The 23895-nt window shown below is 37.1% G+C and overlaps 1 protein-coding gene across 21 annotated transcripts in view; it reads left to right on the top strand.

Moving 5' to 3' along the window:
* The window catches only part of NRXN3 (neurexin 3), a 1534305-nt gene that overhangs the window by 1500668 nt on the left and 9742 nt on the right, over nucleotides 1-23895 (top strand). For 2 of the 21 annotated variants that reach the window (XR_013959175.1, XR_013959176.1), the window contains one exon: nucleotides 23164-23857. The exons of the other annotated variants lie outside the window; for them this stretch is intronic. The gene's annotated coding sequence lies outside the window, so the exon portion shown is untranslated. The remainder of the gene's footprint in view (nucleotides 1-23163; nucleotides 23858-23895) is intronic. 21 annotated transcript variants of the gene reach the window in all.

The following is a 23895-nucleotide window of genomic DNA, read 5'->3' as shown; positions in this document are numbered from 1 at the left end:
AGGAAGACTAAAGCATGAGGAGGGGCTTCGGGGGCAGGACATGCAGGGGGTTGGCTTTTAAAACAACCTAATTTGGAATGAGTGTTTTAATAAGCCTCTGAGATCAGAGGGATTATAGAAAATACGAATAAAACAAGGATACATTAAGCACTGTCGATGATCTGATAGAGACTAACAAGGTACAATTTCAATTTCTTTTTCTCTCACTATGCTTGCGATAGCTGGGTATTTTACTATCTGGTTACTTGGCTTTTTACTTACGTATTTATTTGTTTGTTCTTTCCTTTATTTATTTACACTTAGTCATTATTAGCTTTTCCTGTAAAGCAAAGGGGCAAACTCTGTCCCAGAGACCAGCTGAGGGACATGAATAGATGTAATAGACCAGGTTTCACAGTCAGCAATAGCAAAAACTCTGATGGACTAAGGCAAACATGCCCTCATTTAACAACATTCAAATTAAATATATATTTTAATTGATATAAAAATAGATCTTATGAAAGTCAAACAGAGTACAACAATGAGACACGCAGTGTTACTTATTCTGTTTTTTAAATTCCTTTTGATCTAACACCTTAAATTTGAAGAATTGTGCTCTCAGTAAAATTTTTGGTTAAGGTATCATCTGGTGATTTTATCGAACTAAATATAGCAGTTCTTCTCCCAAACTCCCATAAATTTAAAGGCCTTTTTCAATTTCTTTTTCTTTTTACTTTAAATTTAAAGTTTACAAAGCTCCAAGACTATAAGCTTGCAAAACTTTAGAGTTCATGGTGATTATTTAGCTTTAGGTGACAACACTAAAGCCTACATAGATAAATTGATTTGTTCAAGGTCACAGAACTAATTTCTATTTGAGTTGAAATTAAATCCCAAATGTCCTCAATCCATAATGTGTACCGCCTTACTGATACTGTATATCAAGTATTTTTTTAAGCCCAAAGATTTTTATTCTAAACTAAGCTAGTATCCAACAGAAACATCAGGAGATGTGTGAAAACTGGTTCTCTTCTTTCTACTGGTCATTTTTATGACACAAAAGAGTATGTCATTGACCCACTCGGGGGGGTACATTTATAACTTTACAGGTCACTAGGGGAACCGACTAAAATTATGGACAAATGGTGAAGCAGTTAGTGGGGACTGGAAGTGGCTTATGGTATAGACACAACCCATGTATGGTCTAGTGATGGATTTCAGTGATATTGCCTTCCTCCCTTGAGGACAGAATATTAGGCATACTAGAGCAGTGGTTCCCAAGCTCAAATGCAAAACCAGTGTCAAGCTATGCCTAAATTCATGACCCATGGCAAAATGAGCTAAATAAGGACATTATAGTCAAATATGTGGAAACAAAATTAAACTTACAGACTGTTCTATGTTCTGAGATTATATCTTCTGTTTTATTGTAACTGTTAAAATCAGTGTCTATTACAAAAATAGTGTTTTGTTACTGTTTGTAGCATCTTTCTTTAGCAAAATAAAAGTTGGCAACTGTATGTTACCCCTTCCCCACAGATTTTTCTTTGACATTTTACTGATATGTGAAAACAAATAGATAAACATACAGAAAATAAGAGATTTGAAGCATTATCTATGATGTGACACTAGGCTTAGTAGAATTTGAAGACTTGAGATCTTTCTAAGTCTAAAATTTTATTAGAAACTAGATGATCTTAACACCAAACCATTTGTTTCATTGAGCCCTCACCCCAAGAAGTTATTATTTTAAGCATAGGTGACTTAGATGTTAAGTATTAAGATTGTTTTTTTTTAATTTTATTACATAAGGATAGATTAAAGACAGAAAATAGAAATGGGAGATTTTTTTTAAATCTAGAATAAATATTAGAAGGCCAAAGTCAGTTTATAAATATAAACAAACTAAACAAAAATAAATATTTCTAAGGACTTGAATGCAAGTCTAGAATTTCTGCTCATCTAAAGCTTTATAGAAAAGTAGAAAAGGCTGTTTTGGAGAGTTGAATTTGCCTGCATTTGAACTAACATGGTTTGTCCTTGTGAAAAGAGAAGGTTAAAATCCTTATTCCCAGCCAAAAGATAGGGTATGATCTATACTCAAAGCAATGACAAAATTTGTATCCATAGTTCTCATCTCCTCCCACCTTTTCTGTCTCTTAGGTAATCTCTACCAATAACCTCTTGCTTCATGAAATTTATTATCTAAATGTTGAAAATATTATACTTAATTTAGCCTAATAAGAAGCCAGGCCAAGTTTACTGATTATTTATTAGAAACCAGAAGTTTAGTGTCCTGAATCAGGTATAAGGATTATATTATAAAAAACAGACTTAACAGTGGTTATCTCTAAGTGGTGCCCAGTGTGTGATTTTTATTCTGTTATTCATACTCCATAATTTCCATGTTGAGCTTATATTGCATTTGTAATCAGAAACAAAGTATAGATATACTTTTTTAAAAGTGTAAAAAACTAGAGGAGGCCACAAGGGACATCTTGTGAATATTTGGATATAGGAAGTCAGCCTGGCCCAGTGAGTTAAAAAAAAATACACACATATATATAGTGAACCCTGTTTTTCCCATGACTTTGATTTAGTCCATAATGTAAGGTCCTTCGAGGAAAGCTGTTGGAGGAATTCAAAGATGACGATGATGATGATGACGATGATAATGATATGTAGGAGTCTGTATAGCTGAGCACCCACCAATTCCTTAAGATCGGTCCTGATAATTAACTGACAAATGGTCCATGGACACACCAGGTAGTCATATAGCAGAAGTAGGCACGAGGTATCCTACAAATGACCCATTACTAGAAAGTTTAAAGTCTGTGCTTGGAACCCAGGAGCACAGATGGGATGTGAAGTGGCCTTCAACAGACACAGGGAATGTGATTGATTCTTTCACCCAGCCTTAGGTGCTGTGTGCATCCTCCCTGTCTGACCACCCTCATCTATACATCTGCTCCTTAGATATAATAAATAAATGGAAGAATGCTGTTGCCAATGAGTAATTAGAAACTTTGCAGTCCTCTCTCTCCACCCTTCTCTCCTTCTTCTCTCTCTCTCCCCTGATAGGATGTCCAGGAAATTAAGCCAGCTGTACATTAATTGAGACTCTCTTCCATGTAGGGAACATCTGTCACTGCCTCTATGAAGCTTGTATTAACGAATTAAAACATTTGATTACCTTTAATCCAAAAGAATGAGGCAGTCTCCTCAGTCATTTAGCTCATCGGGGTTTTGGGTAGTTCTTTTGTGTGCGTTTTTCATGCGAAGCTTTTTTTCTGTAGTCCTTCCCTGAAGCCGTGAGATCTTTCAGCAGATGGTGTTTTCCAGATCTATACCCTTTCCCTTGTGTAAGGGGGGAAATGCCCTCGACAAAAGCAATTTTGAAGGGAGACCGAAAAGGTCTCCACGATGAACATATTTTTAGAAACAGCTGGTAAAACAAATGGTCCAAATGTGATGCCTGGAGCAGATCTATTCAAACAACGGGGTGTTTAAGGATAAAAACAGCCACTTTTCCATATCAGCACGCGTAGTGACTTCCATGCTTGCATTCAGAAAATGGGAGAGCTTGCTAAGACTTTCTGATTTCTGTTCTGTTTCCTGGGACAACTTCTTTCACTCTTTTTGGTTTTATTAGTGTATGCATTTATCAGAAGCTGCACATCAAATAGTTAGGATTGTGAATATCAAGCAGAAAAATAATTTTCATTTACATCTAATGGATTTTTTAAAAATTTGCTGTAGGCTTCTAAGAGTGTCCCTATTGGATGGCATCTATGTGAAGTCCAAAAGATCGAAACAGGAAATTGATAATATATTTAAGCATCTCTGATCTTATATCCTCTGCTCTGAAAAAAGTCAGGCACTGCTACTAAAGACAAATGTCTGTATTTCTAGGCAGTAAAAAAAATCTCATTTCTCTGTTTATTCACCGCCTTCAGAGTCTGCTTTGTGACCTTTCCTTGTCATGGCTTCATTTGTTTACTGAATTGTTTTGTTCTGGAGCCACTGCCAAGTGCCATTACACAGCTTCCTCCTGATAGGTGAAATGGTTCTTTATTACATTTTGTACAGTAGTTGCAATTTTCAGATTACTTATGTGTTCTCTCTGAGGCGGGCATTGCACAAACACTAATTTGTTATTATTGAGCTTGATAAATGGGTGTCCACCTTATCAGTTGCTATTCATGTTGGCTTTTTCCAACACTTTCTTTACTATGGTTCTATTTTCATTTTAAGAAAACATCAGAAATAGTGCCTCAAGGAGAGTTAGTTAGTCATCATGTTGGACCTGGTGGGATCTGATCCACTGGCAAAAGGTCCCATTTTTAAATGATGTGCAAAGAATAATCTTCAGTACCTTCTTCTGCTCATCCCCCACCCCATGGGGCACAGTGCTTACTTGATAGATAGAACTGAGAAATTTTAAAAGACCTTTACTTCCATTTTTTATTAAATAAATGAAAGAAAACGGTCTTTTCTAAAACTTGACAAATCTATAAATGTGTCTCTTTTCTATTTTCCCCCAAACTGACCTACTTGATAAATAGTTTTGATGTTATATAAGATAGTCTGGGACTGATTTTTTTTCTTTCATTCTGATCCTAGAAAACATGATCACAAACACTGACAACCCAGATTTTTAAAAATATATTTATTCTTGTCTTTATATACTTTCACTAACGTGTCAATCAGTAATTTTTATGGATGCCTCTTTTGATGTAAAAATGACTCCACATTGGAGTTACAGATCCTGTAGCACACACTGGAAATCTGACCACAAAGTCTGAGTATGTGTGTGTATTAATCTGATTGCAATTATGTATCAGATATATACAAAATTACACAAATGGACAAATACTTCCTCTGAGATATTTTTTAACTTTGGATTTTCAAATAATTTCAAAGTTGGAGAAAAGTTTCAAGAATAGTACTTAGAACTCCCTCATGGTCTTTTCTCAGGTTCACCAACTGTTAACAGTTACCACATTTGCTTATCATTTTCTCTCTCTGTATGGGAGTGTGTACTAGTAAAACAGATTTATATATGTATGAGCATGTATATCACTCATATATCTGTGCCATTTGAGAGTGTATACAGAACATCATCTATACAGATAGATACATAGATGGATAGATAGATTGGTGGATGTCCCCTTGAACCAGTTGAGAGTAAATTGCAACCATCATTCCCTTTCCATTAAATAATTTAGTGTATATTTCCACTGAACAAAGATAAACAAAGAGTACAGTTATCAGAAATCAATAAATATAGCCTGATAAAAATCTCACTTTGAGTACATACCAAATTTTTATCAATGTCTTCATAATGTATGTTAGAATTACTTTTTCCAGTCCATGATCTAATCCAGGATCACACACTATGTTTAGTTGTCAAGCTCAGCAATGATTGAGGCATTTTTCTGATATATTATTTTGTTTTACTTCCACACTGTGCTGGTCATGGATCAGGAAAAGTAAGGAAACTTCTTCCAGTCCTACTGGGTGTATTGATAAGGCGCTGGGGATACAGGAATGAGCAAGAACAGAGATGACCCCTGGTAGGTTTAGTAGGGGAGATTGTCATTAATTATTAAGGGATCTCCAAATAAATGTATGGTGAAAAAGTTGGATGAGTGCAAGACATGTGACAATATAGGGATGGGGGTTGAGCATACAGGTGGCGGCAGAGAAACTTTCTCTAAGGAAATGATATTTGAGTTGAATTATGTGGGATAATTGGGAGTTAACTGGGCAAAGAATGAAAAGCACTTGAACTTGCAAGAAACTTTAGACAGGGAAAAAATCAGCCATCTCTGAGAGGGTGTCATTTTGGAGCAGCAGCTATTTCTCAGGATTTTGTCCAAGGTATAAAAGAAAAAAACTGCCTGAATAGGCTTTGGTGTCCTTCTGCATTTTTGAGAGTGATTTAGTGACCCTGCACTGCCCCTTGGTGGGGGTGAGTGGGCTTTGTGAAGAATATAAATAGAGTAAAATGATATATTCACTGGAGGAAAGTTGGCTTAGAAAGGCAGTGAATCTGTATTTTTGTACACCAATTTCTACCAATAATGGAGAAGGCGACGGAATATGTGTCTTAGACTAGAAGAGTCACTGAAGCCGGTGTCAGGATTCTCAGTCTTAGATGACTCTTAATAGTTAGGTATATGATTGTGCATTATTTCTGTAAGCACATGCAACTTGAATGTAAAAGATGTAAGACAGAGTGCAAATTCTAAGCATTCTTACATTGTGCAGAGCTCAATAAAGAGTTAATCACACAACAATTTTTTTTAAGGAAATAGATGTTGCTTCAAAGGATTGTGCTGGCGATTGCATATTGGTGATGATCGTGAGGAAGTGGAGATCAAATATTGATCTACTTATAATTTACACAGTTCCACACTTTAGAGAAAACACATTCTCCTCCCCACCTCCACCCTCACCATTACAGTCAATATCAGTTAAGTCATTGAATATGTGATTTTAAAATTGCTGATCATTCCCAGTGTGATTAATGATTTGAAGGAAATGGTTTGTACATGTTCTGATTTATTAATACTTGCCCCACAATAAAAAATTTGCTTGTGGCCCTAGTTGGTTTGGCTCAATGGATAGAGCATTGGCCTGTGGACTCAAGGGTCCCAGGTTCAATTCCAGTCAAGGGCACATGCCCTGGTTGCCAGTTTGATCCCCAGTAGGGGGCATGCAGGAGGCAGCCAATCAATGATTCTCTCTCATCACTGATATTTCTATCTCTCTCTCCCTTCCTCTTTGAAATCAATAAAAAACATATTTGAAAAAAAATTTGCTTGTGCTTCCATAGTTGGAATAAAAGAAAAATGTTTTGTACTAGCACTATATAATAATAATATTTTATATTTATTACCTAAATTATATTTTGTATTCATAATTATTATTAATAATAGTGATTATTATTATAATTAAGAAATATTCTTTTTCTGAAAAGGAAATAATAGGAAGTCTATTCTGAATGCCTGTTCTCACCATAAGAGTTTCCTAAGTTACATTTTGGATTGCTCATAGCATCCCAGTACTGAGTTGGAACTTAAATGTCCTTTCTATCAATTAGGAAACAGCAGGGTTTTTTTATGTCTGTCATTGACCACAAATGGCTTACCTTCTGCTTATAATAGTCCATCACTTCTGCTACCCATTGCACTTTATGAGATTACTGCTGATTACCATTTAGATTTGTTAAGCGACATAGCATGTCACATTTTATGGACCCAGGAACCAGTAACTATCAAGGTTAGTAGTTGTAGCCTGAATCAGTTATAAACGAATTGTTTTATTGCCCACATAATGATCAATATACATGCTGCCATAAAAGCTTAGTTCTAGTTCCTGAATGGAAACATTGGTGGTTGTGGGTTGTTTTTTTTTTTTTTTTCTGTGTGTGTGTGTGTGTGTGTGTGTTTCTTTTTTTAATTCCATGGGATATCAGACTTCCCTGAAGTTTAGTTTTCTCCATTAAAAGAGATTGCTAGTAAGCATCTTTTTTCATGGAATAAATAGAATTGAGTTGTGGTAACAATATCATCAATACACCCAGCCTACCGTGGCCACAGAACCCAATGCCTTTTTTTTAAATGAAGGTGCCTGCATATCCATAGTACTGCTTACTGTACTTCATTACAATGCATTGCTTCACACAACACACTCTGAATGAAGAAGATATGCTGGGCAGCTTCAAAACCAGGCACTGCCTCCCAGCCGGGCTTGTTTATCTGTCTGCAACACCCTTGGAGCATTTGAAAGACTACTGATGAGGTTCATTCATGCTGAAAAAAAATGTGTTGATCATCATGGCCATTTTCTTCACAATGGCCTGGCATGGATGGATGGAGAAGGCCATTGTTATCACACAAATGACAGTCAATGTTGCTCTGGTATGACTTATCCAGGGAAGTTGCATCATTTTAAAATGAATGAAGTTCCAGGGAACATTTATGACTATATTACTGTAGTTGTAACTTTTGGAGACATTTTAAGCAGCTTGCAAAAAATAAGTTTAGATTCTAGAAATAATGTGTTCTGTTTCTCCTGGGATGGGGGCGAGGGGAGGTGGAATATGTTGTATTTATGTAAAATCCTTTATCTGGCTATGGAGTTTGGATTCAGGCTCAAGAAGCGGCTTGGAAGTCATGCACTCTTGGCTTTAGATAATGAACACAATGAACAAAAGGCTTTTCTGTTTCAATTTTAGAATGGAGGCACCTTTTTTTCTGGAATTATACTTAGTATAACTCAAAATTTATGGCTCGAGTGTGATACAAGAAAAGAATAAGAGAGAATAGCTTAGCATGTGATTATTTTTATTCTGCAAGTATTCAACTAGAAAAAGAGGATGGCCCAGCCAGCCTGGCTCAGTAATTGAGCATCAACCTATGAACCCAAAGGTCATGCTTTGATCCCCTGTCAAGGCCCATGCCTGGGTGCAGGCTCAATCCCCAGTGCGGGGTGTGCAGGAGGCAACTGATCCATGATTCTCTCTCATCATTGATGTTTCTGTCTCTCTCTTCTTCTCTGATATGAGTAAAAATATTTTTTAAAAGAAAAGGAGGAGGGTATTGCCTTTTATAAAAGTCTGAGGGTTATAAACCACCCACAGGCCCCAGTGTCCTCCCAGACCACTGCCTGATGCCACTGGCCAGAACTAGGAAAAGCAAGTCTTGGTTTACTATTCAGTGGCCCAGATCATTCATGTTGCAATGGAGGACAACTAGACTACTTGTCCACTTTATTTAAAAAAAACTCTGAATTTACCAGAGTTTGAGTAAATGGACCAAAATACCCTCTCCGTTCGGTTGGAATGGACTTGTTCCATCCCTTGTTCCATCACTGACTTTCTGACTCATGTGCTCCATAGAAGGAGACTTGCTCAGTTCACTAGTTTTTAAAATATATTTTTATCAATTTCAGAGAGGAAGACAGAGGGAGAGATAGAAACATCAATGATGAGAGAGAATCATTGATCGACTGCCTCCTGCACACCCCTGACTCGGGGTCAAGTCCTCAACCTGGGCATGTGCCCTGACCGGAAATTGAACCTTGACACCCTGGTTCATAAGTTGATGTTCAACCACTGAGCCACACCAGCTGGGCTCAGTTCACTATTTAGGCAACTCTGTGAACTTTCTGTGTTATTTGGTGCAAGACATTATTAAGAGCTGTAAGCCACCTATTGTTTAGTCCTTTTCCTCATTTCTTTCACAGTGATTGGTGAAATGGGAAGGAGGCTGAATAAACTCACTCTTTATAGATGACACAAATATTAAAATGACATAAACTCCATGGAGGTTTTAGTTCATTTCAGGGAAGTTTTGATATGGGGTCTTTAAGGGTCAATAGTTCTATTAGAGAGAGAGAGAGACCACTAAGGAATTGTCAGAAAAAGAAAAATGAGGGGAATGTCTAGATTCCATAGGAAATTGGAGGTTGAGAGCATTTTAAGGGAAAAAAAATGCTTCCTTTTTCATCAGCTGTCATTTTGTTTAAAGGGACAAGAAACTTAATACTTCCTCTGAAGTATAATAGAACTGCAGACCTATTTCCACAATATTTTTCTCTCTTTTACATAATCTTGGCATTCATTACTCAATAGGTATTGAGTGTGTGTTTTCCCATGAGATCTGGTCGTGAACCTAATGATAATGCAGACCTGGGTCAGGCTCTGGTGTTTCCCACATGCAAGGTAGGAAGGCACTTCTGTGTGTGGTCGTCCTGTACATTTTGTCCATGCCTCTGGGAAGCTCATATAATCATGAGAACTGAGGATACAGTCACAGACTCTTTAGACACCAGGTTTCAGTTGGTCTAGGTGTCGTATCTGGTTTTATTCTTATCTTATTGAACATGGGGTTTGAGGTTTCCAGCTTCTTTTACCATGTCTGGAGGATGAAGCTATTTCAGTTAGGCACAGCTCCACCATCCTTAAAAACACTGAAGGATGAATTTTCATTGCTTTTACCTGCTAATCATTAGAAACTATAAACCAATATCTTGGGTGCTGGCAAAATTCCACTGTAACAGCTAACAGAGTGTTTGGGAAAGATGCCAGCAGTCGCCAGATTGCATTAAGTACTTAAACGACTATTGAAGATCAGTTCTGCAGTTGGGGACTTGAAATCAGCGGCAGATGCATCTAGTTTCCAGCTAACCTTACTCTGGGATTTTCAGGTCTTCTGTGATTTCCCACAAATGTCCAGCTCAAAGTGGATTCTTTCTCTCTCCCTGTCTCTCTCTCTGACATGCAAGTACTTACGTGAAATCTTCATAATACTTCAGAATTAAACAAGCACTTTGACATATTTACCTATGGCCTTCTATGCATATTAAATATATTACAATATTGTCTGTTATGATATTTATGGTACAACAGGAACACTAAAGAAATCATAATATGTAGTCTCTCCCAAGTTGGACCACAGCAGGAAAGGAGAGAACAATATATCAGAAATATGGGCTGCAGCCCTGGCTCAGTTACTCAGTATCTTTATGACCTTGAACCGATGCCTTACATTCTCTGCAATGCCATGTTGTTGTTCTTTACCTTGAAGCCAATGGTTCTATACTGAGGGTGATTTTGTTCTAGGGGGCATTTGGAAATCCCAGATACATTTTTTATTTTCACAGCTTGGGAGATGCTATTGACTTCTCGTCGGCTGAGGCCAGGGAAGCTGCTAAACATCCTACAGTGCACAGAACAACTCCCACAGTGGAGAAGTACCCAACCCAGAATGTCAGTAATGATGAGGCTGAGAAACTGTGCTTTAAGGTGTAAATAACATCTACCCCATTCATCACAGCATTATAGTGGGGCTCAAATATATATGAAAGCATAAAGTAGCCTTCCATGTCTGATTTTAATGCTATCTGGCATTGCACATATGGACACCAAAATTGAATCTTAAGAGGAAAATGGTTTTATTCTCCTAGATTAAAGGTTATAAATGAAACCTATCAGATTAAAAAATATTAAATACATCCACCGAATCTTGCTCCATAATTTTATGGTTTTAAACTAATTCTTCAAACATAAAGAGAAACAATGATAAAATATTAATATTACAAGAAACCTACCATTTAGTAACTAATATAGATAAAGGAAATTGGAATCCATGCAACTAATGGGTTTTTATATTAGCGTATAGCCATAACACATCTTTCCTAATAGAAGCAAGCCTGAAATGATAAGTTGTTTGGATCACATTAATTAACATCCGGCTCTATTAGATCTGCACCTGAAGTTGGGTTCATTTAACCAGTGCTGATGAATATCAAACTTAACAATATCTAGCCATATTATATTAGAATAAAATATGTTTTACATTGAAGGCAAATTTTAGACTAGACTCTTAATAATGGCCTTTTATATTAACTCAGATAACTAGAGATAGTAAAAAAAAAATTAAATTTCAGTGAACCAAACTCCAACATCAGTTATCGTCATAATGAGAATTAATCCTTTTTTGCTTTTGCTGTGCAGTTGCCTCATATGTATATATAACTGTATAATTTATAAATCAATTTTACAGATATTACTTTTGCCATATTTATATGCAATCTTCTTAAAATTTTACCTTGGAATCCATGGACAAGATCTCCTGAATTTCTTTACAAAATTTTATTTACAAGAGCATCTTTATTGGGAAAGAGCAAGCAGTCTTCGTCAATTTTTCAATAGGGTTTGTTTTACAAAAATAGTTGAGAGATTACCCTTAATATAAAAACTCATATTCTCTAAATCTCCCTTAAACAATACTGGTAGAATTATCAATATATTAGCAGATCATCTTTAGAGGTAGCAATTGATCAATAATTTTAAAATTCTTACTTGACATAAACAAGTTTTTATTAAATTAAGGATTCATATTAGAAGCTCTGCAATATAGCTAAATTGAAAATATTATGCAAATGCAACACAATATTATTTAATTGAACCTTTTGGAATGAAAATAACTCAGGTGTGCAAAACCCTTTGCAATCTGGAACAAACATTCTAACGTATATCTGCCAAGTAACCACATCTTATATGTAAAGAAGCAGAGAAAAACAGCTCTGACTCCACTCCCAAGAAAATATGCATGAAAGAGCATACACATTATACTACATACAAACTCTCAGCTTGTTTGTTATGGAAGTCCCACTGCACAACAACTATATACACGGACTGGAAATCCAGACAGTTGGTAAATAAGTAGAATGCCCCACACCCACCAATACTATTAACCCTTAAGAAACATAAAGAAGTTTCAGAGAAGAGAAAAGTAGGGATCCAGAACAAGTCACCCCAACCCATATGTGCCTATGAGGTTTGCAGATTGTTTTGAGCTGAAGACAACTTCCCTTGCTCAGGAGAAACTTCTGCCTCCCCCTCCCCCGCCCCATTGTCCATCCTTACACTGCCTTTGAATTAGAGGACTTACCCATTGAGATTATCAGGGATAGCCTTTCAACCCACCTATATGGCAAGGCAAAGTTTTATTTACTAAATAACTGATCTTCTTATCATCCTGTAGTGACTCTTTGAAGCCATCAAGGTGCATTACCTCATCCCTATCTCAGACTGTTTATATACCTCAATCCCCCTTTCTGTCTCTGAACCTCTCCTCCATGTGGACTCTCTGAACCTCTCATGTATGCAGGGTTCCCATACATATGTATGTATTAAATGTGGCTATTTTCTCTTGCTAAAAGAGAAAGAAAACACAGATATCAAACATTTCTTACCAACTGCTAAGATTTTCAGTACCACTAAAAAAACAAACTCTGTTACAAAAGTTGGCATTCCATCCAGAACCCATTCTCTTCATTTTCCTACTTCTATCTCTGCTACCTTTCTCTCATCTGATAAGGGATTTCCAAGTGCTGCTCTGATAATTGCTAAATGAGCTTAGAGTATGTGTGATAAGAGGCCTCATCGGAGTCTCCTGGAGGGCCCAGTTCTCTTAACCTTCCATTTCTTGAACCAACCATTTGACTATATATGACTTGCTGTTCAGCTTCATCGCTAAAGACACAACATCTTACATGAAATGTCACTGTTCAAAACACTGTTTATGTATTGCTCAAAATATAGCCATGTGTCTATACTTGTTTACATGCCAATAAAGACTATAACACTCAACATGACACAAAAGGAGCTAGTTCAATATTTTGCTAAGAGTAGTTTTCTAGATTAATACTAAATAAGTGAAAATGACAAAGTAAAAATCAAAACCAGAAAAGTTTTCATTCATTCCCAATCCTATATTCATATATCCAGACACTGCCTGCCAACCTGACTCCACTACCCCCAGCAGAGACTGATTTAATAGGTCTGACTAACATGACCTAAGATTGTGCAAAACCCCCCTCAGAGACCCTCTGAATATCTCATTATACAATTATAATTTTGAAGGCATAAGAGTTTGAAACAAATCTTTGGAGATCCTAGGATCTCCTGTAGAAGTTATTTTTGTGCCCATACATTAGCTCATTTGTAATTTTTCATACTCACTGAGAACTGAATATTTAAAAAATCCTGTTTAAGGATGGCATTGTGGTTCAATGTAAAATAAATAGGATTGGGTACAGTCAGAACTATTCATTTTTCTAATGTGTCACTTTGAACAAATTAACTTCTTTCAGCCAAAGTTTGCTCATATCTAAGATGTCAGTGTAATAATTAAGTAACATAAAATATCTAAAGCACTTAACACAATGTCTGGCAGAAATAAGTTCTTAATAACACTTAAGAACAGCTCCTTCCAGAAGTAGGTTTCTTGTTGATTCATGTTTTAAATTATATATTCATGTTTTAATTTAAATTATATAATTATAATTTATGTTCTTTCCTTTTTCCATATTTGTGAGGAAATAGCTATGTTAACCATTTGAGCTTATGTATTTGTCCCTAAGCATATATGTATCTTCACTAATTTAGAAGCTCATATATATTGAGTTTAGAGAATGACGAGGAAATATTTCCCTACAGTACTTCAGTTTATAATAATTAAAAATAATCTCATGAGATGTGTCTTGCTCACCCAGCCATCTCTGTAGTCTTCTCCTCTCTGGTAAACCAGCTACCTGAGTGTCAGATCAGACACAGTCAAGCCTTATAGTCACGGTACATCATCTTATTGTCAAGTGCATGGGTTCTGGGCAAGCTTTTCATCTTGCTTGTATAGTCCTAATTTCCATTAGTTACAAAAACTCCTTGGTATGGATTTTATGAATACTATACATTCTTTGCAATGAAGATAGATTTTAGGGGGAAGGAGGTGTTTTCATGAATGGTGAGTTTTATAGCAATATGTTGTCAAGTTCAGCTATTTTCCATGGACTACTTCAAGAACCTAAGGGCCCTACAGAGAGGTGACAACAGGTTGGAATACCAGACTGCTACCACCCAAACAAACAACAGCTAAAGAAATTGGTCAGAATTCTGGTCATAATGACAGAGTAGAGAAGCTTTGGTGGTGGGGGGGGGGGAAGGCAAAATAAACCTTATTCAATAATTAATTACTACATAAACACAATCATAAAATGTCATGGTACCAGCTGAGGAGAAAGGTCCCACTGCTGCCGGGTTCTGCTGTTAGTGGCTTCAGGGCCACAGCAAGCAAAGATAACCACATGCATTTCACTTCTCTGATCACCATTCCTCCCAGTCATAATTTGTTTGGCCCATTCCTTCTGATTGCCTGAAGATAAGCATCAAAGTCTGGCAGCTCTAGGTTTGGATATCGAGTTTATTTTATCTTTAGTTTTCACAACTCAAAGAAAAGCCTGAGTTTTTAATAAACATCCCACCAATTTATGAAAGGAAGAATGATCTTAATAGTAATTTATTTTTCAGAAGGCTTTTTAAGCCAACTGTGGATGAGAAGGTCCAATTTGCATTGGAACTGCTAACTAGAACTCAGGGAAATCCCATCTGGTTTAGAGACATGTACAAGAAAATAAAACAGAATAGAGAATGCAATAATTCAGTAGTTTATAAAACATTCACTCCATGCCTTCTGTGAATAAAGCACCATGCTCTGGAAGACAGCAAGAGAATGGTGGAGTGACCAACCTGAGCTCTTACTATAGGCTCAGTCCTATTCTAAGGACAGTGGAGAATAAGGCAAATCTGTGTGCTCATGGAGCTTATATTCCATAAATAAATGGGCAAGAATCAACTAGTAAGTACTTTGCAGAGAGTCATGAGGGATGATCAGTTAGTGAACAGCTGGCTACTTACAGGGAAGTCATCAAAGGAGTAAAATTGGAGGAGAAACCTGAACTACCAGAAGGAACTAGCCAAGCAAATAACAAGAAAAAGAAGAGTTCCTGGTAGGGAAACTAGAGAGTATGGCCAGAATCAGAGAGGTCCTGGGTCAGAGGGAGCTGTAGGAGATGAGACTGGAGTGGTGGACAGTGGGCACATGACAGGGGACTTTCACAGTGGGTCAGAGTACAGAAATTTGGTTTGGAGAATTCTACCTTTGAAGATTTTAAACAAGAAAGTTATTTGATCTGATTTATAGTGTATACTTTTTATTATTTTTCTTCCTCATCTGAGGATATGTGTATTGATTCTAGAGAGAGAAGGGAGATAGAGAGAAAAAAACATCAATGTGAGAGAAACATTGATCGGATGCCTCCTGTACACACTCCACCAAGGGATTGAACCCCCAACCTAGGTATGTGTCCTGACTAGGAATCAAATCTGCAACCTTTTTGGTGTATGGGATGATGCCCCAACCCTCTGAGCCACACAACCAGGGCCATTATATTCTTCTTAAAGATTACCTTAGTTCAATATTTGAATGTATTTTAGGGATCCAAAAGTAGAGTACGGGAATCAATTGGGAAGCAACTGCAGAGGCCAAGCAAGGAATTATGGTGGCTTGCTCTGGGTCTTGGTTAATGGCAATGGAACAAAGTAGACATGTGAGAAATTTGTTGCCAAAGTAGAGTCAACAAGAGTTCCTAGTGCACTGGATACACGGAAATGAGCTAGGGTTGGGACTCAAGTGTGATGACTAATTAAGGGATTGTACACCTACTAGTAGGTCAAACCCAAGAAATAAGAAATATGAGGCGAGGTGCAAATTTAGAAGGAGAGCAAAATGCAAAGTTCTGTTTGGCCCTTTCCAATGTGAGGTGCCTCTTAGACATTGAAGTGAAAATGTTGTGTAGGAATTTGGGAAAAGAAACCTGGAATTCTGAGAGGAGGTTTGAAATGGAAATCATAGTCATATAGGTGATAGGTATTACAGCCAAGGGGCTGGCTAGGATAGCCCTGAAAATTAAGGCAACCTAGAGCCTCACTGGGGGCAGCAAAGTGATGGATAGATAAGGGGCCAGGACAGGAGAAGAGAAGGTGGAAATATATTGGGTTATTCAAGCTAAAGGAGCAAAATATTTCACACAGAGCCTTCATTTCTGACTAACACACAGGTATCTTTTTATGTTGATAAAATAAATATTTTATATTGCCTACTGTCCTGGACTTTAATAATATTAAAGGTGCCTAATAGTTCACACATAATGAGCTATTATGCATACATGAGCCCTAAAAATCCACACAGAGGCAAGGCTAAGAACAGAGGAGTGGTTGCTTAGTACAAGATAATTCCCTCTTGATTAAAAAATTAGTGCCAGCAAGGATAGCTTTACAAAGCAGAAATCCAAATGTTGCAAGCTTTTCTATTTTTGAAATTCAACAAATATTTATTGAAGACCTATGGTGTGCCCTGCTCTATACTAAACAGATTAAAAACCATAAGATAAGCATAAAGATTCAACCTGTGCATCAAGGAACTCATAATTTCTTGAGTAAGAAAGGCTTACTTACACTAATACCTGATTAGAATTAAAACACAATGAAAAGAAGCATATTAATTCCTAGAAATTTCTTAATGGAGTTTTTCCTTTTGCATATCTTAACCAGTATCAACACTTTGGGTAGGAAATAGCTAAAATAGTACCTTGACCTTCCACTCCCTCCTGTCCTTTCCTCGTGGTTCAAATGTTTGTTGGGATGTATATTTCCAAGAGATTTAATGAGATTTCCTCTTTTGTCATCATCCTCTTCAATTTCTTCAGTAGCACCAAGAAGTGCTGACCTCATACAATATTTTGAATAACATCTTGCATTTGAATTGAATATTATAAAGTTTCCAAAGTAATTTTACTTGTGAAACCATAAATTTATGAGTTAGAGAGGACAAGTCTTTGTGATTTTATAAATGAGGAAACAGGTTCCAGGGGATGGGATGAGGAACAAGTTAGTTTTTGTCAAGTCACATGACTTGATAGAGGGCAATGGCTTACCTCCAGGTCCACGCTCCTGCCACTAAATGAATATGTTATTATAAAAGCACTAGAGGCCCGGTGCATGAAATTCATGCACGGGGGTGTGTGTCCCTCAGCCCAGCCTGCACCCTTTCCAATCTGGGACCCCTCGAGGGATGTCCCGGTAGGATCGGGCCTAAATGGGCAGTCGGACATCCCTCTCACAATCCAGGACTGCTGGCTCCCAACTGCTCGCCTGCCTGCCTTCCTGATTGCCCCTAACCACTCCCCTACCAGCCTGATTGATGCCTAACTGCCCTCCCCTGCAGGCCTGGTCAGCCCTAACTGTCCTCCCCTGCAGGCCTGGTCCCCCCCCCCCCCGCAACTGCTTTCCCCTGCAGTCCTGCTTTCCCCTGCAGTCCTGGGTGCCCCCCCACAACTGCTCTCCCCTGCAGGCCCAGTCGCCCCCAACTTCCTTCCTCTGCTGGCCTGTCAGGCTTGATTGCCCCCAACTGCCCTCCCTTGCAGGCCTGTTCCCTCCCAACTGCCCTCCCCTGCTGACCATCTTGTGGTGGCCATCTTGTGTCCACATGGGGACAGCCATCTTGTGTGTTGGAGTGCCAGTCAATTTGCAGATTACTCTTTTATTAGATAGGATATTTAAACGATACCTCTTTAGATATTAACTCTAACCTATAGGAAAAATGAAATAAAACAATTATAAAATTGGATGCAGAAATAACAAAAATTCACCATTAAAAGATGAAGTAATTGAGCTTTGGGAATTTAGCATTATTGGAGGGGTAGAGACAGAGGTTCAAGAGAAGTAGAATAACAGCTATTTGGGTTAGGGTTTGGGATTGAGGTTATTGTTTCATGCTGAAGCAGATGCTCCAAGGATTACACTTAGAGTAGCACTGACTGATTCAGCCTCTTTCATAGCTGATGTTATGGTATCAGCTTTGAAGACAATAGTAACAAGTATTTGAAAAGCCCTTTAGAATTTATAAGCACTTTCACATTCAAAATCTCAGTTGTATAAGCTTACCCTGTGAGGTAGGTTAATTGAATAGACATTATAATCTCCATATTACACATGAGGAAACAAAAACAAAGATTAACTGACCAATGTACTAATAAGCTGGTATAGTAGACAGTATAACCAAGACTGGAACTTAGGTTTCCTGCCCCTAAAATTTCTATCCCATATGCTAGATTTCATGCATATGGTGGCCACTGTAGTGATACATTATTTTAATGCCTTTATGAAAGGTATAGTATAGTGTGTGGGTATAAAAAAGTGAGTAATTAAATATATTAATTCATTTACTCATTCATTAGTTTATTCACTAAATGTTTGAATGATTATTAACATTTTAGTTGGTAAGAAAAATAAATATAAAAAAGACTATCCTTTTCCTAAAGTTTTTAGGGTCTAGTTGAAAATGAGAATAAAACAAAGTGCATTGGAGTATTGCAATCATCAAAATTTGTATAGGGCACAGTAGGCTCACAAAGAAGAGTGGAGGTTGGGGGACAGAATTATAGGCACAAATTTAAGGTCATGCAGATATAGGGAAAAAAGTCATTCATTTAATATCCTTCCATGTCTGAACATTCTCTCTTACCAGTTTTGACTATGTGATACTACTATTCATAATGTTTTACCCATTCTTATCTGTCTTCTTAAGTCTGAAAAATTACTCTAAATTGGGCAAGCAAATCATTAATACAGAAATGCAGGCCTAAGTATTGGGCTTGATATTGATATTGTCCTGGGCTTTCTTTTTCATCATAAAGGTTTAGTCTTTCTGTGTCTCCTTATTCACTGTAGTTATATGTGGAAAGTGAGTTTGGGAAAAAATGCACATGAATTTTTTTACCTGAGGGCATTTTTGTTCAGCATTAAAAAGTAAATATTAAACTTTTACTTAGAAGCAAATAGTATGTAAGAGGCTGTCATCTTCACTCCTTATCTGACTGTCACTCATATCTGAGAAAAAGAGTATGAGAAGGCAGGGTATATGGAGGAGGACCATTTTGTGAGCAATGAGACAGGACATGACAGGAATCCTCCTGGTACCAGGATTCCATATCTGTGTTTAGAGTCTTTATTTTTATTCTGATATTCAGAACTGAGCCATTGATTCTCCCAGAAGAATCTCTCCCTTCATCCCATGGACCCATAAAATAACAACCGATGAACTGTTTTTGTATATTTCATAGGAGGGATAGGGGAGGAGGTTTACCACATAGATCTGATGCAAAAATCTTGAAAGTCCTCATTTAGGCATTGGTTCTCCAAACTCCTTTCTTAGACCTCTCTACTTGAAATATCGTATGTCTTCCCTGGTAAACTCAGACTCCCAAGAAGGTTTCCTCTTTTTCCTCTCTCCAGTATTTTCCCTCAGAAATTTATAATATTTAATCATAAACGAAGTAATTCATTTGGGCCTTCCTCTTTGACCTCACCTATTTACATTCAATGCCCTGTAGCCAGCAGGACCCACTCTCCCAGAGAGGTGGGTTTGCAACTTGAGGTATTTGAGTGTCTTTGGGCTTCTTAAGCACAACCCCATGCAGTTTAGAAACTTTTTCTTTGGAATCAGTGCATTCTCCAAGATGAATGCTGACCAGGGTAATTCCAATGTATTTCATTTGATGTTTTCTAAACGTTTTATTTTACATTTAGACAGGGTTATTTGGTCATGGTGGGATAAAAATGGTTGCATCAAAAAAATATGCTGTTTCAAGTCCGATTATTGTATTATTTGTTCTCAATGGCAAAAATAATCCTAAAGCATTCTTTACACCCAGTAGAGACATAGATACAAAACCATGCAGTTACCCATAATAAAAATGTAGCGTAGATAGATAATGAAAGAGAAACTGTGACATGATTATGCACTACTAGCAATAATATTTTGTATCTTATATTAGAAACCAAACAAGTTTTGTACATGTTAACTGATGGTTGAATTATATTATAAACATGTATATGCACTGTATTTTGGCTGTTGGCTTCATTTGAAATTATGGCTTCCATGGGTTCAAAAAAATACATACTTTACTTGCAAAATGACAACCATTAATTTTGGTATGTTCTTTTAAACCAGAATGTAAGCGGTGTCCTACTTGTATGAGTTTGAAAACAGGTTATTTTGAAAGAGGTAAATTACTCAGTAGAAACCTTAGGAGACTCAAATTGCTGATATAGTTTCCTCAAAATACCTCTGATTAGCTAGGAGTATGTATGCACTGGTAGTATCTTTTTCTTTACATTTCATGCTTAGATTATGATAGTTATGATCCCTGCTTTAAGAAAAGGCCTATGATGCAAAAATAATCCATATGAACTAATTAACTTTGTTCTACAGAAGTCATTTGATGCCTTGTAAGGCCATAAGAGCATTTATAGGGTCTTCTCAAACAATAAAATTCAATTTTAAAAGTATAATCAGTCCAAAAAAATCACCTAAATGACAACAAGGGTTTCTCTTTTCCTATTCAATTGGGGATGTTTTCCTACCTCCTAAAACCACCCAGCTGCCCTTTGTGAAGTTCCTAAAATAATGATTAACATTATTAAACCAGAGACTAAAAATCTTGGTATGGACTGACCCATGGGGACAAGTTACTATCATTATTTTAATATAAAATAATAAAAGGGGCGTCCAGAGGGGGCAAAAGTCTGGCTCATCCTCACAATTTATTTTGTTTGTCAAAGTCACCCAAAATGAGTTCTTGGGAGTGATTGGAATTGGCTGTCAGAACCAGTGCCCTCAGTGGCTTGCCTTTGTGGTTCGCCTACCCAGGTTTCCCAGTCCTTGGTTGAACATTAATGTTCTCACAGAGATATAATATTGAATAAAACTCTTGTGACCTCTTCCAGTAGAGGCTGAGGCCATTTCTAAATCTCCTTCCCCATGTCCCTTCTACAGTATCTTTCCCTCAAAACACACACATACACTCTCTCTCTCTTTCTCTCTCCCCTCTCTTATTCTCTCTCTCTCTCTCTCTCTCTCTCTCTCTCTCTCTCTCTCTCTCTCTCTCTTCCCCTCCCTCCCTCCCTCTCTCTCTCTCCCTCTGTCTTCCTCTCTCTCCTCTAATTTTCTCACTATACATTGAGTGGAATATGTTGCTTCCCCCAGGGTCTCTAGAAGACTGATACAGTTTTCCTCAATGTACTCCAAATAAACCACCCTCATTTCCTGACTATCCTGTAGTTTACAGACACTGACACTGTACCACTATTAGAAGTGAAGAGGGATTTTACCCCTATTACTCTGTGTGTGTGTGGGTGTGGGTGTGTGTGTGTGTGTGTGTGTGTGTGTGTGTGTGTGTGTGTTTTAGCTATTCCATTTATCAGGCTCATTTTATTGATACTCCATTGTCACCAATAGTGCCCTGTCAATTTGGCCATGCCCAAAAATACTCATATGGAACAATGTTAATTATAAACTCTCTACACCTTATAAAATATGCCTCCTTCAGCTATGAATGAATATGGGGTACATTTCCTAGAGCAGAACTCATGAACCCATGTATATTTGTACCTGCATTTCTACAGGCTCTACTTCAACCCCCAAAACATATACACATTTCTTCTTGGAATTGGCAAGAAGCCTTGGGGTGTCCTTGGCCCCTACTGGAAGGGCATGAAACTAAACCCAGTACCTTTCTACCATCCCGAATCAGTTTTGTCTTGCTGACCTCTCTCCAACCCTAGCCTGCTGTTCTGTTTTTCTAGTTTCCCTAAATGCAACTTACTTTAAGCATGTATTAACTTAACATTCCTACAATTAAATGATAATAGATGATTGATTGCCCATTTGTCAGTCTTAGCCACTTTCTTCTCTTTTAAATGTCTACTTATGACGTACATCCAGACTGCACGCCCTTTTTATTTTTTTTAAAGAAGCAAAACCAAATTTAAAAAAAATTAAAAATAATACAACATTGGTTTTTAATTTTGGCTATCATCAGAAGGGGAATCCACAAGCCAGCAAATGCAAAGCAAACAAAGTGTCCCCTGACTGCTCTGTCTGTGCCTCCTCAGCGTGTGCATCTGGTTGTTCATCCCTGAAAGTGTGTGAAATATTTTTTTTCTTTAAAACTTTTTTTGGTTCTTTTCTCCCTTCTTGTTTGGGAATTAAGTGCTTTTTGTATTATATATATCTATCTATATATATAAATATATCAGTGTGTTTCTTTTTAATTGCTAGATCTTTAGATTTGCTTTTATCCAAAATTACGAGAAAAAAGTTATGAATTGTTTTCTGCAATTTTCCCCACTCCCTCTTTAAATGTGGAACAACTTCAGCTGCAGAATCCCCACATCCACATCTTTCAAATGATCCCAGTCTCATTGGGAATCTCATGCACCATGGTGGGGAGTGGGGACATTGGTGAAAGTAACTGAGGTCATTCAGACAGTACCATTCCTATATAGGGAAATCATTACTAACCCAGCAAGTGGGCTCCCTATACAACTCTGCCTTTCCATCACCTCTGCAGGTCTCTGACCCCTTCCCCTAACTCTAGATGGGGCTGTGTGGCTGTCGATGAAGTTGTTCAACTTGAATGCATAAATCTAGTCTCCTTGTTTTTTGCTTTTAACCTTTTGATCATTATTATTAGTGTTATTATTTTATGTATTTTGGCTATTTTCAGTAGGAGAAAAAAAGTTTAACTGTTTTTATTATTTGAAAATCTTTAATGAAACTGTAATGCTTTTTTTAAGTAATTGCATGTTGAAGAAGTTGCAGCTTAGGGTGTGTGAGATTGTCAGTGTTAGAGTTCTGTTCTTTATTTCTGTAGATGGGCATGTGTAGGCTCATTTGTTTTTGTATATTGCCCATCCCTTCCTTACAGCCAGAAGCTCTAATGCAGCTAGATCACTCCGTGCCGCCCTTACATGGACATGGCGACTCACTTACACATTTACTCCCATCATCTTCATCTCTTGTGTAGTTCACTCATAGATATGACCCTACCCTTTCTGCATCATTCCTTCCCACCCCCTCCTTTCTTTAGCATTGTTCAAATTTATGTGCTGTCATCCATTCCCTTAAATTAAAGGAAGTCTAATACTTGTCGAAAAGACAAAAAAAAATTGTAAAAGTTAAATATATATCTGAGAACCTATAACAATGCAGAAATTGATTCCAAACCCTCTAGATTTGTAGATTTTTAAAGGTAAATTATAAAGGTAAACAGGATTTTTTTAATTTTTAAAATCATTGCAATCGGAATTATTTCAAATTCAAAATTGATGCCTTCCCTAGCCCCTCGAAGTAAAAATTTGTTAAAGTGCAGATTTTTTTTTCTATTTATGTTATGTGGTGTGGATGTATGTGTTGTTGCCTCCCTGTATCATCCTTTGTTGTAAATTATTATATTTGAAAAATTAGACATTTTGGTCAAAAGTTTTTTTTAAGAAATGACAACAACAAAAAAAGCAAGTTAACAAGAATGTGGCAATTCTATTTGTCCAAGAGCATTCTTACACAACTTTCTTTTGTAAATTTTTCTTTCATGCCAAAAAACATGCGGGCAATTTGTTGATGTAAGTTGACGATAAATTAATACGGTATGCTTTTTCTT

The sequence above is a fragment of the Plecotus auritus genome, assembly GCF_963455305.1.
Source record: "Plecotus auritus genome assembly, chromosome: 1".
Taxonomy (NCBI): domain Eukaryota; kingdom Metazoa; phylum Chordata; class Mammalia; order Chiroptera; family Vespertilionidae; genus Plecotus; species Plecotus auritus.
The sequence above is the reverse complement of the archived record's forward strand: the minus strand, read 5'-3'. Positions and strand labels throughout refer to the sequence as shown.